Source organism: Marmota marmota, unplaced genomic scaffold, assembly GCF_001458135.2.
Source record: "Marmota marmota marmota unplaced genomic scaffold, marMar, whole genome shotgun sequence".
NCBI lineage: Eukaryota > Metazoa > Chordata > Mammalia > Rodentia > Sciuridae > Marmota > Marmota marmota.
The window spans coordinates 2,119,230-2,128,571 of record NW_025999928.1 but is presented as its reverse complement, the minus strand read 5'-3'; the positions used below and the strand labels follow the sequence as shown (position 1 = coordinate 2,128,571).

The 9,342-nt window shown below is 38.1% G+C and overlaps 1 long non-coding RNA gene across 2 annotated transcripts in view; it reads left to right on the top strand.

Moving 5' to 3' along the window:
• LOC125615927 overlaps nt 1–3,099 on the top strand; it is a 22,036-nt gene extending 18,937 nt beyond the window's left edge. For both annotated transcript variants that reach the window (XR_007346531.1, XR_007346530.1), the window contains one exon: nt 2,582–3,099. This is a non-coding gene — a long non-coding RNA (uncharacterized LOC125615927). The remainder of the gene's footprint in view (nt 1–2,581) is intronic.
• Nucleotides 3,100–9,342: the final 6,243 nt, after the last annotated feature.

Here is a 9,342-nt window from a genome sequence, read left to right as displayed (position 1 = left end):
TGGAAGCCAGATTAACTAGAGCAGGTTTTAAAATAGAAGACTTAAAGTGATTCAATGTTAATTGAATATTGAGTAAGAAAGAGGTAGGGAGTTAATTGAATGAGTGAGCTTGGGGTTTCGAATAATTTTTTCATGATGTGAAGGAAATTATTACAGTGTTGGATGCAGATCAGGGGAGAGAGAGAGGCAGCAGGAACTTTGAAAGCAGTCAATGAAAGCCATTTAGTTTGGTGGAAGAAACCTGAGCCTGTTGGTCTGTTTGTTTTTCCTCTAAGCTGGTTAAAAAGCTATTTTTAAAAACCCAGAAATTGCTATAAAATGTTACATGTTATCTAAAGAAAATTTAGAAACTATGGACAAGAAAAAGAAGAAAATGAATAGATCCCCTTATAGATACCACTGATATTTTAGCTTACATCTTTTTAGTCTTTTCCTGAGTATATACGTCATCATACCCCCTCGACCCCCACCCCACACAAACTCCCTGACTCAGTTTGGCTTGACTTACTATTTTTTGATTTTATGGTGGTACAAGAGTGAATCATTCAGCAGAAATTCTGCTTTGAATTTCAATCTTTTCCAAAGCTAGTGATATGCAGCCCAATACTCCCTTGTAATACAGGGCAGTGTCAGAGAGCCAAAGCTCCCAGCCAGGCATCCCATTACCAGGGGAAACAACCAACGCTGTACAGTGTGCTGTGTTGCTAAACTTTGATGGTTGATGGGGTAGGTGTAGAATGCATTTTCAATATTTTTTTATTTATGCAATATTTTTAATTTATGCTGGGTTTATCATTATGTAACCCCCATCATAAGTCAAGGAGCAGTCATATATACATATATGATATATATCATATTTATCAATCCAGGAGCAATCATCTATACATATATGATATATATAATATTTATCAATCCATAATATTTACATACAGAATCATATAGTTTTATAACCAACCTTAAATCTTAACACTCCATGAATGTTTCCCATATAATTTTAAATTTCCTACTATCCTGTTGTATAGATGTCTGTTAGTTGATTTATCTAATATTATTTCCCTCTTATTTCCTGTGATGATGTTACTATTTTATTTTTGTTATTATCCACAATTATTTCATTAGGTTAAATTTGGAATTCCAATAGCAAATGAAAGATAAATTTTTTAGCCTTTTGGTATCTAGTGCCAAATGCTTAGTTGTCATTCCCACCCAGAGTTGATAGAGTTTCCCATGTTCTTTCCAGCAACAGGTTCCATTATTATTTTTTAATTGCCAATTTGATAAGTGAAAATGTTATCTGTATTAAAATTTTTCATTTATTTGATTATTAAGGACATTATACTTAACAAAAAGTTTATTGCCTATTTGAAATTCTGCCCTTAATAAGTGAAAAAGTTATCTGTATTTAAAATTTTCATTTATTTGATTATTAAGGACATTATACTTAAAAAACGATTTGTTTGAATTTCTGCCCTTGTGAATTGCCTGATCTTGTTCTTTGACTTTTTTTTTTTCCTATGGAATGTTCACCTTCTCATTGATTTTTGCTTTTTGGAGTGCTGGAGTTAGAACCTGGGACTTTGCACATGCTAGGCAAGTGCTCTCCCCCTGAGCTACCTCCCCATCTCTTTTTATTGATTTTTAGTTGCTTTTAGTTGCCTTAAATATAATCAACTTTTGTTTGTTTTCTGTGTTGACAGTTTTTTTCTCTGTTGGTTATAGGCTTTCAATTTTATGTACTTTTCTATGCTAGTAATTATTGTTGCTATTACTATTTTTTCTTTTACTTGTTTGCTTTTAGTTTTTAGGTAGTCAGATGTATCACTGCTGAGATTTCTGTCACTGGTGTCATACTTAGGAAGACAATTTCCATTCTTTGATTATATAACCACTTATCCACATTTTTTTCTAGTTTTTTTAAAAAAATCTATTCATTTAAATTTGCAATTCATTTTGGTGAAAGGAATCTTTTTTATTGGGATACTATTTCAAAATATTATGTTGTAATTTATGTTTGTAAAGCAATCTTCAGGAGGGTTAATAATCAATACTGTTTTATTTCTATAGTGAATATATTTGCATACAGTTTGTCTATACAGCTAAGTGCCCTTATCCACACCTGGGTCTGAGCCCCACTGTGAATATTATTGTTGGCTTAAAAATCAGGGTAGGCCTTGGATTCTGTTTATACTAAGTAAACCTATCCCATAATGCTGACTGGCATACTCAAGTTTCTTTTCCTTTCTTTCTTTTCTTCTTCTTTATTTTGGTCTGGGTTCTCAAACACTTAAAATTATGGTCTTGCTTTGTTTTCTTGAGGCCTGTGACAGTGAGTGTATTTCAGTCATTGGTCAGAATTCATAGTTTGGGAAAAGCTTTTCTGGTGGAGGGGGTGAAGGGAAGGGAGTGAGTCACCTGACAGCCTCCAAGCCAGGATGCTCACAGCTGGGTGCACTGCAGTCTCTGAGCACAAACTGCATTTCCTCCCTGACCATCTCTGACTGCCACTAGCTGTATGTAGGACTGACTGCCCTACTTCACATTTAAACTTTGTCCTTCCTTTTCTTTTCCCTTTCTTTTGCAGAACTTCACGTGTGAGAATACATTCCAGCAGCAGGATGAGAGGATTTTCCTACAGCACAGAAGTTCTTGGAGCTCCACTGGATTTGCAAATGTACCAAGAAGGGCACGTCTTGTTGTGCCTGTTTTTGAACTTTCAAATCTTATGTCTCAAAATGCTGGTTGCTGGTGGATGGGGTCTTTTGCAGGTAGACGTGACTCAGGAAAGGGGAAATGAGCAAGGGAGGAGAGAGACACAAGGAGTTCCACACACTGGGGAAAGGTCCCCACTGTGTTTTGTATTTGTGTTTTAAATTTTGGGAGTGACTCATAGGCATTTAGCAAAAGTAATTGATTAAATTAACCTTATCAGTACTGAGGTTTCCTGGCCTCTCTCATCAGATACTTGGCTCACAGGCTGGTGGGTATTTAATTGGTGACTGGTGAAGAGTGTGGGTGAGTCCCACCTTCACAAGTGTGACAGTTCACCATCCTTGCTCTATCACATCCAGACGTTATTAAAATCAAGACATGGTCCCCTGACTTGTTTGTTTTCCTTGGGCATACAAAACAGATGCTCGGGACTCACTTCACTAGACACAGTAAATCAGGGTCAGCTGTGAAGAGTCAAGTGCACACTTTGCCTGTTCTGCAAGGATAAATTTTGTAGCAAATGGGCTGCCTGGATTTGAAAATGATAGGTGATATTCTCAATACAACATTCTTCAAATGCCTTGTTAGAGTTCAAGGGTTATGAAACCAGACTCTTGAGCAGTGAGTGGGCTGGGAAAAAATAGAGACAGAGTGCCTAAATAAGGCTCTGAAGGGAATCAGCAGAAGCAGGTGATGGAAGCGATGAACGCTCTCGTTTACCATGAATGAATTCTAGGATCATCTTCCAAGAGGGCGATACTAGCCAACAGGGAGTTTATGTCTCATCCTTTATCCTAAAACTGAAAATTATTTTGGAATAGGAAAGAAAGGGTAAGGTTAGAAAAAATCCTCCCACCCACACCCCTCTGAATTAGGAGTTCTATTAATCAGTATAGATTACCAAATAATGAGGTTTCAGCATGTGTAATTTGTGGCAATTGGGTTATCAAAAGGCATCCTTATCTGCATCTCCATTGTCCCTTTGAACAATTTATTCAGTGGGGGCTCTCCAACAATGAAAAGCATTGCCCTGCTTTCCGCAAACACTTTGCAAAATGTAACTGCTGTCAATAAAATTTTTGACAAATGGAAAGCATTCTAATACATCATTCACCCACACACATGCACACACTCAGCACTGTAGGATCAGGGCCCCACGTTTAAAAAAAAATCATCTTTTAGGCTAAAGTGGACGTTCTTCAATATTATCCTTGGGTGCATCCTGGACAGTACTGCATAGAAATAACTTAAAATAAATGACTTACCTCACTTGCATTTTGATGGTGTCATGTTGAGGATAAGAAAAACTTCTTTCATGCTGCAACTTTTGGGCTACTTGTTATGACAAATTTATAACTTTGGTATAGCTTTTCCAGTTCAGTGAGTTTAAGTGGTAAGGTCCTACAGTTTTTGTAACAGAGGACCTGCACCTTGCCAGGGGAAGGAGATTTGGCATATCCCTATTAGTCAACCCAGTGAAGAAAAAAAAAAATTTCAGTCCTCTGAATTCTAGAACCACAATCACATTTTAGATCTAGAGATTTTCTTCTGTCTCTTTTGAATCTAAACGAAGAGAATCATAACAATTTTAAAGTCTTTATATAGAGCATAAGCTGTTTTTATAAATGTGAAATAACTCATTGAGGATATAAGTAATGTTAAGGAGGCATCCTGAGAAAACCTTGCTTTTGATGTAATTTAGTCAAATGGATTATTTTCTTCCCTCTGGCTCCCTCAACCCCCAGCACATTTTTGTCAAAATGAGTTTCCATATGTTTCATCTAAATGAGTCACATTCACAGAAATCATTCAAATTATCTGTGAATACTTTTCTTTCATTTGTGGCTTGGAGGTGGGTGGTTATAAGGAGTGGAAGGGATGATGGGCTGTTCTCCAAACCCCAAATCCTTTGGCTTGCTCTGATTCTCTGAGTGCTCTGCATCTCCAACTTTATTCTATACCGGAGGGAAATAGCCATAGTGAATTGCAAAGATTATTCAATTTCAGTCCACTTTAAGTGCCTTTAAAGAGAGACTGCACTCATGACTTCTCAGGGGATAGGCGATGCATCTTGCCACAGACAAAGTGCTGGGTGAGAGGTTTTAAATCACATTTGTAGCTTGGGAGACGAATACTGGAAGCAGTTCTCTTCCTAAAAAGTAGTCATCTGTGTCACTGACTGTACAGACCACAAGTTGGGGGTGACCAGAGCTAACTTGCTTAAAGAATTGTGGAACCATTTAAAAGGACATAAACACCTTACCCAGGTTAATGAAGACTGTCATTGCATTTCATGCCTTGAACTTGATGGATGCAATTGATCTGTCTACCTATGCCATCTTTTATTTGGTTAATCTTAAATGTACACAAATCTAAATCCAAATTAGGCAATTCTTGGGGGCTGGGTCTGTAGCTTAGTGGTAAAGCACTAGCCTAGCATGCAAGAGGCAATCTTAATCTCAGCACCATAACCAAAACAAAACAAAAATGACTACGACAAAAATGAGGCAGTGCATTTCATCTGTGCTGGAAATGAGATCTCTTCTGCTGACTGAGTTAATATTCTATTTGATTTTCACCCTTGCAATCAAAGTCTATGAGTAAACACTTATGGAGCCTTTGCATCCCAGTGACCTAGATATGGAAGGTTTATTTTTTTATTTTTCCCCTGTTTGACTGATGTTTTCACATGAATGGGTGTGTTGTAGATTGTTTTGTGGATTTCATTGCTACTTGATTTTAATAATCTCTATGTGCTGTTGGAAAAGACTCCCTCAACCCATTTCCACACATTCTTATTGGGCACTAATGCTGTGCCTGATGATGGGATAATAAGCTGGCCAGACTGTCTGGAATCTTGAACAACTGTGAGGCTCTCAGAGAGACCACCCACAGCTCCATCTCACTGATGTTTGGTTCTGTCCAAAGACAGAGAGGAAGAGGAAAGGAAGGAACAAAGGGAGAAAGGAAGGTTGATTTAATAAATTTCAGATCATTTCAAGCTGAAATTCTGTCTGTGATAGGAACATAATAGAGGTGGAGGAAAATATCTTTCTCCTTTGCATCTATTGACATCAGTCTTTTGGGTGCATCCTATGTTGTGGGTGGTGTGATCCACCCAGCCTCAGGTCTTTAAATGATCCTCAACTGGGTGAGTCTGAAGTCCTTCTGTGCAGATGAGGTGACTCCTTTTCTACCCTGGCTGTTCCCTTTTTGCTTGAACAACCACTTACTTTGGTTTGAGTGGGACTCTGTGTATCATTCTTCTTGCTCACTCATTTCCTTTGCTGGCTGTGCTGGATTCCCAGAGCACCCAACCAGCTAGCCCCTGTAAGTTGGATTTTTTTCATGGGCCCAGGTGTGGGCAAGCTGATCACGATCTGCATAAACAACAGAGTTGGGAAGTAGGTTGTGGTCAAGGAGTCTTGTTGGGTAAAATATATATTTAGTATTTAGATCCTATGCATTTTTCAGGTATCTTTGAAATAACTTACAATTTAAAAATAAGCAATTAGACTCATTTAACAAGGATTAAAAAGTTAAAGCTCATGTCAAGTATAAAATGATAAACTTAGGCTAATAATAGCTTTTATAGTTTAACACTAATTTTAGTAGTAGGTTCCCAAGCAATCAAAATTTTAAACTATAGGGAGGGATTTAACTTTGATACCTAAAAGAATACATATGAGTTCACCTGGAGGTGAGCTCTCTGCTTAGCTTACTAACTCTTAATTGAAACTTGGTGCATGGGTCCTGTATATAGGCAAGGATTAACTAATGAACACTTTTAGTGGTGATATTTTTTTAAGTTGTAGAAATGTTCTTCATGTGTCTGCTTCTCATAGTGTGAAAAGGAGCTGGCTGGTTTCTACAGGAGAATTAAAATACTTTTTAGCTTTTGGGTTTTACTTCATCTGAGCTGCATCTTAGCCATGCCAGAAACGTGGACATGCATCTTCTGGCAGGAAGCAGGATTGATCATTGGCCCACTATCTTTGGCTGGGGTGCTTTATATCCCAGACTCTTGGAGGATTCGCCAGGTGCTTTTCCTTCAAGGGCATGTTGCCATGGTTCTGTGGTTCCCTGGCTCAGTCTTCTTTTGGGATTCTTGAAATTCTTCTCTTGGCTCACTCACAGAGATACTTGGAATAAGGGCTGGTAGCCCTGTTAGTGCTTAGGCTTATGTTTGGGAAGACCCCAGCCTTGCTAAATATCTTCTGAATAATTCTGTTAAGAGCATTGTCCTGTTTTGTGATATGTACTAATGCTGTGCTCTGGTGCTCTGGTCTCTTGAGGGATGAGAAGCAAGCTTTTGGAAAGACCCCTGGAATTAGGCACCATTTCATTTCAGCAGTCGATGCTGCAACTAATTTTAGTAATCTTTAGTGTTTGACAAAATTGCTCCTCTTCATTAATATTTAGAGTATTTTATTTCTAAAACTCTGCCTAGTGCAATGACATCACAAATGAGTAATACTGTATAACCTAACTTCAAAGATGACAAATAATTTGATGAAAGCAGCAAATTAAGTCTGGCTCAAGGCCATCCATATAGCAGGCATAGAACCCAGATGTCAAATGTCAAATATCATTTAAGACTAGCAGAACACTAAAGCAAAAGAACAGTTTACCTGGATAGGCGATACTCTTCCAACCAACAGAGAACACATGAAGGAAATGATATCAGGGATAAAGACACATGAAAAACATTTAATAACCTTCAGAACATATGGAAATTAATGATATTCAGAGCTTGCAGAGTACCAAGATTTTTCAGCTTAAAATAATCTTCCTGCTGATGCGCAGTTACTGGAGGGCTCCCAAAATGCCACAGAGAAAATTAGATGCAAGGAAAGAAAGGGAAAAAAAGAAAGAAAGAAAAGCTCTGAGATTCTGGGCATGGGGTGGAATATTCGTGAAGAATTGAAAAGACAGTGGGTATGTGCCCCTCGGTTTGCTCTTTAACCAGCCTAGCTGGCCTTGGACAAGACTCTTGTTCATATTTCCTTTATTTGTAAGGAGGACTTTTACTAATGTCACTTTGTTAATTTTTAAGGTACTCTGCATCTTTAAACCTGTATAGTCTAAGCATTTGACAAAGGCCCAGTAGCCAGAATGACTTCCATCAGAAGAATCTGTACTGATGTGGGTAGGGTTTCATCCCAGACCACCCAGTGTTAGAAATCTAATAAAGACTCTTGGAGAAGGAGGCCTGCTCAACTTACAAGCCTAACAACCACTGTATCACACTTCCTCAGGAACTGAGTAAGACATGAGGCAAAGATGAGTGAAGAAAACAGTTAATCCACTGGAAGCTGAGATTTGACCATATTACCCCATTCATTATCACCTCTTCTGCTTGAAATGGGAGTTAAATTGGGTAAAAGAGTCAGTGCAACCTCAAATCCCAGGGGTGTGATTTCTCCAATGACAAAGATCCAGAGTTAAAAAATAAAAAGAAATTTAAAAAAAGAAAGAAAGAAACAAAGAACCGTATCCCCAAGGTCTGAGTGGATGCACTCAACAGCGACATGTCTGATTCTCTTATACCCATTTACTATAATTGAATCAGAGCTTCAGAATCCTTGAACTCTGCCTTCCATTTAACCCCAAGACCTTATTGGCAGTAGGATAGCTTCTAGAGAGCGGATGAAACCAGAAAGCTTTTAGCTGTTGCTGACTTCAAGACTGACAGACCCTCTTCAAAGAGCTCTGAGACCTGCAAAAATCACAGGAGTGTTGAGAGGTCACCAGTTGATTTTTGAATTATTAACATATGTTTAACAATTAAAGAAAGACCTATTGATAGGCTATTGAGGAAATTAATTATTTAGCTGTATAAAGTGAAGAATGAAAAAAAACCCAAAACCTTGATTAAGTGCAGTGGGTATGAATCTTAGGCTGCAAAGGCAGGTATGCATGAAATCCTGTCATAAAACTTTATCTACCTAAAATCAAATCACTTCTGACTCCAAGACCATATTCCACTTGCTGAAGCAAAACTGATCTCAAGTCAATTCATTAACAGTCTTTTCTTATCCTCTTCCAGAGCAATGCAAAAGTCCTTATTGAGAATGAGTAGATTTTACATGGAACTGATATTCAGGACACCTCTCTTTGATATTTGGATCCAAGTTACACAAGTCAATCTGTATTTTAAGGACTCACTAATTCTGAGGTATTCTTGAGGACAGGAAAAAGTTTGCCTAGTTTAGGACTTCTTAGTTGTACCCCCACTTGATGGCTTCTCAAGACAAGTGAGGAAGACAGCAGGGGATGGAAGCCCAGCAGCTCTCCACCACTTAGCAAATGCAGGGCTATTTCATTTCCCTTTACTACCCTTCTTTTCTTGCAAAAGCATTACCATCTCTCCCATTCCTGCCACAATCCTATTCTTTAAGCTCAGGCTTTCATGGAAGAAAGAAAGGTTATGTTCCAGAACTTTTTTTTTTTTTCCTGTCTAGCAGTGCAAATTTCTCCCTATGCAGGACACAAAAAATCTATTTCCACCTGCCTGGAAATGGAGGTGGAGATGGGAATGAATTAACAGGCATTGCAAAGACAAGCCAAAATTTACACAACAACAAATCATCCCATCCCATTCTTTCCAGTAAATCTTTGGTATCCTTTGGC